This window comes from Amborella trichopoda, chromosome 13 (assembly GCF_054954075.1).
Source record: "Amborella trichopoda isolate Santa Cruz 75 chromosome 13, AtrichopodaSantaCruz75HAP2 v2.0, whole genome shotgun sequence".
Lineage (NCBI taxonomy): Eukaryota > Viridiplantae > Streptophyta > Magnoliopsida > Amborellales > Amborellaceae > Amborella > Amborella trichopoda.
The window spans coordinates 20514091-20523692 of NC_142348.1; the positions used below are offsets into that span (position 1 = coordinate 20514091).

Sequence of the window (9602 nt, forward strand, 5' to 3'; positions counted from 1 at the left end):
CATTTACTTTTTGTATAAAGAGGTAATAATCATTTTTTTTCTTTAAATTTCAAAATGGGTGATTGTAAGAGCGTCATTTAACAGACACAAAGTTGCACAAAAAATAAAAAATTTTCGGACTTTGTGACTCACCCCAAGCCATCCAAGTTGCCATCTAATGAGTGGAAATAGTTGTGACCTCTTTGTAAGAAAGATAAATGATCTTTTTGTAGACAATGTCATAAATGATTGTTCTAAAAAAGATAAAATGATAGTTTAGTTTTTTAACACTTAGATCTCACGCTCCAAAAAAATATAACGGTATTATTTCAATCTCAAGACATTATTTTTTTCAAATGCTTAGAGGGTGCAATTAGTGAATCTGTTTTTATTGAGGTCAATCTACATGTTAAATAGATTATATTCTCAAAATTTGGTATCCAAAAAATTAATGTTAAGTTGGGTTTTATCCAAGGGAATAAACAAACAGTATACTCCCAAGGGAGTAGGGTATTTTTTTGGCATCACTCAAAACAAAAAGACAGAGATGCTTACCCATCAATGTCGCCTTTTCACAGTAATACGAGAATTCGCGTGGAAGACCCGGGGCGGGGGCGTCCAGTTTCTTCCTCCACTTAAATTTTGTCTTTTCCTTGCCGCTGAGTAGTTGTCTCGTCGCACTCAAAGAAATTTGTTTGTAAGTTATTCATTTACATTAAAAAGCAAAAAAAACAAAAGAAGAGGAAAGGTGCGTCGATATCTCTACTACGTCATTAAGTATCCCATTTTTATATTCTCTATTGTCGGTGACAGACTTAGATGACTGCTTGGTCTTACGATGGTTATGTTGGTCTTCTCCGTCACAGCTTTGGATCGATTGTTTAGTCTTATCAAAATATTGCATACGTGTTAAATTAATATACGAAGTTTTGGGCACCGATTGTTGAAGGTGACTAAGCGAAGGTCATTAAATGGTACCAACAGCCAGATCTTAAGCCTTGGAACTTTAGTGGCATTATGGATAGCATCATCCTGGTGTTAAGGTCCTGCGAAGTTATTTTCGTCATGTCAAAAGAGGTTTTAACAGTACAGCTGACTGTCTTCCTGAAGCCGCTACCGCGTAGGGTAAGGGCTTTGTGTTTGCTAGTGTTTTTTCATTTTGTTTTTTAACTTTTCTTTTATTTTCATTTTGTTTCTTGTAACTTCGTTACCTTAATGGAATAGCTACTGCGTGTTTCTTTAAAAAAAATAATAATTATCTGTTCCGATGAGCTAGACTTACTTTAGAGCATGAATCTATGCTCCTGTAGGTGCATAGTGTACATCTTCTCCCTCGATCAGGAATTACTTTAGGCTGCGTCTGTGCTCCTATAGGTGCATAGTGTACATCTTCTCCCTCTATCAGAATACCTATTTGGAAATAATTTGTTTCAATCTAAAATTCTTGAAACTATCAAAGAATCACTAGATGTTTATTCTCAAACAGAAAAAAAAAAAAGAAAGAAATAATAGTAATTTTGAATTTTTTAATATTTAGATATCACCTTCTAAAAATTGGATGGTCTCTATTCAATCTAAAGACCCTTTATTTTATGTTTTTTCCAAGTGAATAGAGGGTGCAATTAGGAAAGTTTATTAAATTAAAGTTAATATTTGAGTTGAAGAGGTTATATCACTAAAATTATGGCACTCTAAAATTCATGTTATATAAGGGTTTATTTGGATACTTGAAAATATATTTCCAGAAAGTTTTTTTTGTGAAGATGTTACATTTCTGGTGTTTGGATCGAAACTTACGGGCAAAAAAATATTTCTCCCAAAAATCATTTTCTTCATTTCAAGCCAAAAATAATAAAAAAAAATATGTATCCCTATCTTTACCCTTAGAAATTGATTTCCAGCTAGATTTCCTCGTTACAGAGATGCACACTTTGTAAAATATAATTTATCTAGCCAAAACACCCCCACGAATTAGGGAAACTATCTCAAAATTTAAATTTTAGAGAAAGAAAGTATCTTAAAATTTTAGAGAGAAAAACTATATCTAATTTTAGAGAGTGAAACTATCTAATTTTTTTAAGAAGTCAAACTATTTTCAAATTGTAAGTTTTAAAGAAAAAGTATCTAAATATTTTAGAGAGAGAAACTATATAAATTTTAGAAAAAAAAAGTATTCAAAATATTTAGAGAGAGAACTATCTTAAATTTTAAGTTTTAGAGAGAGAAAGCACCTCAAAATTTTTAGAGAGATAAACTATCTCAAAATTTAAGTTTTATAGTGCGAAAGTACTTACAATTTTTTAGAGAGACAAACTATCTCAAAATTTTAAGTGAGAAACTCTCTCAAATTTTGACATTTAGATAGAGAAACTATCGCAAAATTTTTAAAGGGAAACACTATCTCAAATTTTAAATTTTAGATAAACTATCTGAAAATTTTTACGGATAAAAACTATCTCAAAATTTTTAGAGAGAAATTATATCAAATTTTAAGGTTTAGACTTTAGAAAGAGAAACTATATCAAATTTTAAATTTTAGGGAGAGAAACTATTTAAAAAAATTTAAAGAAAGAAAATATCACAAATTTTAAATCCTAGATAGGAAACCACCTCGAAATTTTTAGAGAGAGAAACTTCTAAAATTTTTTAGAGAGATAAACTATATCAAATTTTAAGATTTAGAGAGAAAGAGTGCTTGAAAAGATTTGAAGAGAAACTATCTCAAATATTTAGAGAGAGAAACCATATCAAATTTTAAGTTTTAGAGAGATAAAATATCTTAAAGTTTTAGATAGAGAAACTATATCAAATTTTAGAGAGAGAAACTATCTCAACTTTTAGATTCTAGAGATAGCAAGTACCTGAATGTTTTTAGAGAGAGATAAAATATATCAAAATTTTTAGACAGAGAAACTATCTCAAATTTTTAATTTTAGAGAGAGAAAGTACTTGACAATTTTTAGAGAGAGAAATTATTTAAATTTTTATGGAGAGAAACTATATTAAATTTTAAGTTTTAGAGAAAGAAAGTATATTAAGATTTTAGAGAGAGAAAGTATATCAAATTTTTGAGAAAAAAATAACCTAAAAAATTCATTGTAAAAAAAAAAAAAAAACTGCCTAAACATTTTTAGAGAGAGAAACTATATCATATTTTAAGTTTTAATTAGAGAGGTATCTTAAAATTTTAGAGAGAGAGAGAAACTACATAAAATTTTTAGACATAAACAACTATCTTAAAGTTTTTAGAGATAGAAACTATCTCAAAATTTAAATTTTTAAGAGCAAATATTTTGACATTTTAGACAGATAAAATATCTTAAAATTTTTGAGTGATAAACTACTTGAAAATTTTGATAGAGATAAATTATCTCGAAATTTTTAGAGAGAGAAAGATATCGAGAGAATCTATCTCAAATTTAATAATTATAATGAAGAATACAATCATACAATCAAGCATTTAATGAAAATTATAAAAAAAGCCATGAAAATCATGTACCATCCAAACAACAAAAATCTAGTTTATAGCCACTACTTTTCTCAAAAAATACATTTCAAAAGAAATAGATTTTTTTAAATAATTTTTTTCCATGGATCCAAGTGGCCTTTAAGTTTTTTCCAGAAGAAACATGTACGCCGGCCGGATTATAATATCTTTTGATATTACTTAATGTTGTTGTCTAGATAAGAACCGCCCAGTCCATGTGCATATGTCAGTTATGCTTGATAAATTGTTGTCAGGCGAATTTTGCCCACAACTGAAAATCATCTAATTCTAGAAAGCCTTGCAATTTTCCAGTGTACATCATTGAGCCACTCTCTTACCTTTTTTTTTTTTTTTTTTTTTTGATCTCTTTATGTCCAGATTCGCCATTTTCACCTTTTGTTTTACCTTTTTCACCATTTCTCTCTGAAAAAATCTTTATGTTTCTTTGTCACTTCTCTAAAGTATTTACACGACACTTTTTTCATTCTATCAAAAGTTGAGAAAATTTGGGATTTTTTCAATTTTGAGCTCCGATTGCTTGGTTTTGAGGTGTGACTGCATGAACTGTTTGATATCTCTCTCGCTCTCTCTCTCAAATGATTAATTACCCAATTTGGATTGGTTTTTAGGAGGACAGATCCAGTTCCCTTAAAACATCGGGAGCAGCTTGTTCACTGTAGGTACCAACCAGTTCCTAATCTGCTAGATCCTGCAGTGGCCAATTCCATGTAATTTTTATAAGCTTTTATTTTTTATTTTTATATCGTTATTTACTAGAAGCCCAACATTTCTCATGATATTTTTATTATTTCCTATAGGCCCCACATTTGGATGACTCCACACCTAAAAGGTGGAACAATGTTCTTTCCTCCATGTGGCATTTTATAGTTCATTGAAACCGAACTTTTCTCTAATATCTTCAATGTGGAAACTTTTGTGAGTTATGAGCATATACCTCATCTAAACAATCAAAGTAAGGTGCACATCTAAATTTTATGATCTAATGTAATCTAATATATATATATATATATATATATATATATATATATGGGAAATGATCCAATGCAACAGTTGTATAGTAGTATAATGCAACCACACCTCTAGAAAACCATATTTTTGTCATTTGTATGACCCTAAATTTTGCATCCACATTCTCTTCATTCTCATAATCAATCCTACCAAAAACAAATTCAATATGGTCAAAATTAGTAACCATCCAACAATGAATCTCGACCATCTATTTGATGAATTTCAAGATCCAGGCCTTAACAAATTGAAAATCACTTTTTTCTTTTTTTAACATTATTAAACTAATGATGATAACGCTATATAAAAACTTTGGGAATAAAACAATGCTTCTGAGGCCTATATCTAACCATCTAAATAAAGTGGACGGCTTATATTAATTGGGCTAGAATGAAAACTTTCAATAGCATTTTTTTCAAAATTTTATTTTTCGTGATTGTTCTTTAGAATGAAAAGAGTGTACATTTAAAAATTTATATCAAACAAATATCTCTAACATAATTTTTGAAGATAGTTGCATTATACTACTATACAACCGTTGCATGAAATCATTCATATATATATATATATATATATATATATATATATATATATATATATATATATATATATATGGTTTTGTTAGCCTACACCTCTTGTGGTGTAGACCCTTAAAGTGCTCGACATTTTTAAACATTTAGATACCTTTATCATATAGTATAGTAACTTTTTGTTTAGGGGTATTTTAAGTAATTAGTTAAGGGTAAACTAGAAATTCTTAATAGAAAAAAAACTTTTATTAACAATAGTGGACAAGGATATCACCGATATGGTGTGCTGTGTGCGACATCACCCACAGGATGCATTAATTGTTCTTAACTACTAAGGTATTTTCTTATAAAAATATCCATTCTACTATTCTAAATGACAAAAAATTCCCCTACTTGAAAAATTTTGTATTACAATTCAAGGGTATTTTAGTGTCTATTCATTCTTTTTCTTCTTTTTTTTTTTTTTTCTTTTTTCCGTCTTAGACCCACAAGTAGTCCATTACACTAAATTGACTTGATGAGAAATAAAAAAAAAACAAATCTAGGATCTAAAACTTGATGGCACTAAAACCATTAATTTATCAATCAAAGAAAACTACACTAATATGCTTGGGAATAATAAAAAGACATAAGAAATAAATACGACAAAAAACAAGAAAGAGAGTGGCGGACATTACCTTAACCGAGTTTATTACATCCCACACTGAGTCACCACCTTTCAATGACGGGGGATCAATGATCAACTTTTAATCTCAATCTTGAGAGTGCAATTAGACCAAAACCTCCAATGGAACATGAACTCCTTTAAAAAACTTTGCTCTCAAACTAAAGCTTAACCCCTAGATACCCTAGTTCAGAGAGATAATATCTCATTAATAAATCCTTAACCCTTTAAGCTATGTGAGAGATGTGAGATGAGAGAGAAATCCTTTCTATATGGGGTGTGCCCCTACTATGATCATGAGAGAGAGAGAGAAGAGAGATGTGTAGAGATATGGGAGAGGGCACCCCTTTCTTTTATATACTCCTTCAAGGGGTTTAGGGTTTTCTGAGGTTTTCCATGACTTGCCTCTTATTTTGAGATTGAATATGCAACATTAATCTTGGGTGACTTGTGGGGTGAGAGATATGAGCTCTCCATTCTATAGATAGACTATCAAGATCATATGGAAGGTGCAAGGACCTTTATCCCCCATTTCTTAAACTATTTTCTGATCAATTAATTTAAATAAAAATATCAAAAATAATATTGTGCTTTCTTATTTTCATGTACAAGTCTTCTCACACTTTCTTTATTCAATTTCAAAGCTTCATTCAAAGACAAAATATCTAAAACACAAGCTTTCTTCACCCTCAAGCCATGAGCTTGATACAACAAAGGAAAGGTTCCATAAGGTGGGGCATGCCACCCTAGGTGGCACTTCATGGGCCCCACCAAACTGCCATGGTAGGCCCATATACATATTTGGGCCTCCCATGAAATAATATATATTTTTAAATAATATTATGATTTTTAGAAATTCATAAAATCATATCTAAATAATTAATCAATGTAAAATCAATATCTTTGTTTTGATAAATCAAAATTCCATAAATAAAATACCCAGAGATTTAAAAACATTCAAATAACAATTCTAGAAATCGTATAACATTAAAATAAATATAATTAAATATTTTGTTGGAAAAATGATCCATATGGTCAATGAATAAATAAATAAACACTGGGGTACTCCACTTTTTACTGTGGACTATAATCCATACTTGCTTTATCAAAATGACCCAGTGTTGCCCATGACCAACACAGTCTATGCTGGGGCTCATTAGTGAGTCACCAAAATCTAGCCTATGGGCAAAGTGTCGTAATCCCAGTATGTGAATTTCAAGTTCTCCCTTAGAGACGTACCAATGTCACCTAGACCTGATGCAACCACAATTCTATAGTTCTTTAGGGTAATCTCTCGCACATGCAGAAGCTTCATCCTGAAAGGTGGTTTGCTTTCCCAATATGGCTTTCATATGTGCATGTTGTGTGATGGTATGCGGATAAGGCTTTGGACCCCGTCTCTGAAGGTCTCCATCACACACAAGGGTCATACAGTCCCTTGGCTCATTCATCTGGGCATACTCCAACATCATCAAAGGATGACCCATTATAACCTTTATCAGTTTAATCTCTATGCCCAGGTAACATGGGTTTTTCCCAACTGACTAGCTTAGAATGTCAAGCTCAGTCTGGTATTAGCAAACATCGTTTGCTTAGTATAGTCCACACATGATGACACTCCCACTAAGTTCAAGTTCCATTTTATCGAACGTTCAATTACAGGCACTTATAAGGTCTTTAATGGCTACACACACCAAATATCTCTCACTTGTCCTATGAAGGCCTTACATTCACTCTTCCTCACTTCTCTCATCCCAATCTCTCTCACATGTTTCACAAAAGCATTTGGTGTAAGCCCCTTTGTAAGAGGGTTTGCTATCATTACCTTCGTAGGTATGTAGCTAATCTTGAGCTCTTCCGATCTCTCTCATTACACCGATAGTAGAAGCATGGCTTCATGTGCTTAGAGTTCTTGTGGAAACATGACTCTTTTGACACAAAATCACAGCCATGTTGGTGCAGAAAATCCTCAGTGCCTCACAACGTACGAGGCCAAAGTCAAGTCAATTAAGAAATTTTTTAATTTATACGACCTCCTTGGCTGCTAAATAGTATGCCACGTACTGAGCCTCTATAGTGGATGATGCCACCACATCCTATTTCTTTGACTTCCACGAAACTGTCCCCTTTCAAAGCAAGAACACATATCCAGATGTGGGCTTTGCATCATCTGGATCCCCTAGGTAGCTTGCATCCGAGTACTCTTGATTTGAAATTTCAGATCCTCCTCCAATTACAATTTGTGTCTCAACAATTTTAACTTATTCTCTCTCAATACATTAATTATGGCTTTCGTCATCAATCCTTTCACAAAGGAGTTATAGGGCAACTCCTCTTTTCCTTTACTGCTTGGATCTCATCCCGAACGTGGTCGTAGTCCAACTTTTATGTTGCATCGCGAATCATGGAGTTTTTGTTACAGAAGATCATCACGTACCCTCATTGTATGGAGTCGTATCTTCAGGGGCTCAAAGGACTTTTCAATTAAGATGCTCCCTTCTGTAGCGATACAACCAGTGCCGCACATCCGAGTTCCATGGTTGAATAACATTATAGTCTGTTGTTCCAGCTAGCCTGTTAAACACTAACAGGTGCTCCCACTGTAATATATAGTTTATCTGGATCTTTCATGATATAATACATGTATATCTAAATATCAAAGCAACTAAAAGAATCGTGGGACTGTAGCAACTCCCACTCAATTATTGCGCACATAACATATACATTCTTAACATTCTTAGGCATATATCATGAGGTAGTATAGCAAGTCTTATACAATAAGTAATTCAATGAATGTCGGTTCACAATATGCAAAACCTTCTTGAACCACAAAACTTCAACCACACAAGTCTTTTTCATAGTAAATTCACGCAAATCAAGTTATTTAATCAATGCAACATGTGTCAAGGAAGCCTTGCAATATGATATTCCTACAACATTCCATAAGGTTCATGGTCTTAGAATATAGCGGTTTAGAATGATTTTCCATAAAGAGTTAGTGGACCTTACAAGACTATGAAGTTTTCTTAAAACCATATTTATATACTTAGATTTTTCTCAAATTATCCAATTTAATTTTAAAATACATACTTACTCTTCAAAAATCAATTTACTGCATTCACTTTCAATTATCTACCAAGTCATGTTTACAGTCACAAAACCAAATCATAAAGTCCATCTTACAATTTTATCCAAAATAAAGTATGACTAAAGAATAGTTATAAAAACTTGACAGATATGGAGGCTTTTATTATAAGATCATCAACACATACAACACATCATATAACTGAACATTATTAAGAGGATGGTCACTAAGACTGAATTCCATCAGAACACTCCCTTCGTGCTTACATATTTGAATAAGACATACCCATATCTCGTGTTTCATATTTAAACTCATAATCCTTGATCAAACCACATCTCCATGTGTATCACTACCTTAAGTAGTTCATACTCAAGCACAAGGAGGCACAAAAGCATATGGTATTCAAAACCAGCTCTTTCAAATTTGTTAGCACCTGTCACTTAATATCCATACACTCCATACATATTTATAAATAAATATATAATAAAAAAATATGTAAAACATAAATTAAAAGGTTATTGAATCATCTTTCCCTATTTGACATTACCATGCAATGCGAGATAGATTTCAACTTCAAAACCATGTAGTGTGGTACTTGGGTTTTTCTGATTCTTTGTATTTACTTGTTGACAAGCTTTTGTGATATTGGAAGAGCACACATATGATGAAGAAGCTTTTGATCACTATCTTTTATATATCAACGAAATATCTATCTCTTCGGCCTTTGGATTCTCCTATACATATATAAAAAAGTACTTTTCTTCATCCCACCATTTCAAGTATCACAAAATTTAATTTTCCACTGATCTTTAGAATTTTTATGCTCTCATC

At 31.8% G+C, this 9602-nt stretch overlaps 1 long non-coding RNA gene across 2 annotated transcripts; it reads left to right on the plus strand.

Annotated features, from left to right (window-relative positions):
• The first annotated feature begins 817 nt into the window (after positions 1–817).
• Positions 818–4412, plus strand: LOC148779072 (uncharacterized). Of its 2 annotated transcripts, XR_016047208.1 has the most exons (3): positions 818–1104; positions 4096–4194; positions 4285–4412. It is a non-coding gene; the product is annotated as an uncharacterized LOC148779072 (long non-coding RNA). The 2 variants fall into 2 exon arrangements; XR_016047207.1 differs by having other exon boundaries at positions 4096–4412.
• Positions 4413–9602: the final 5190 nt, after the last annotated feature.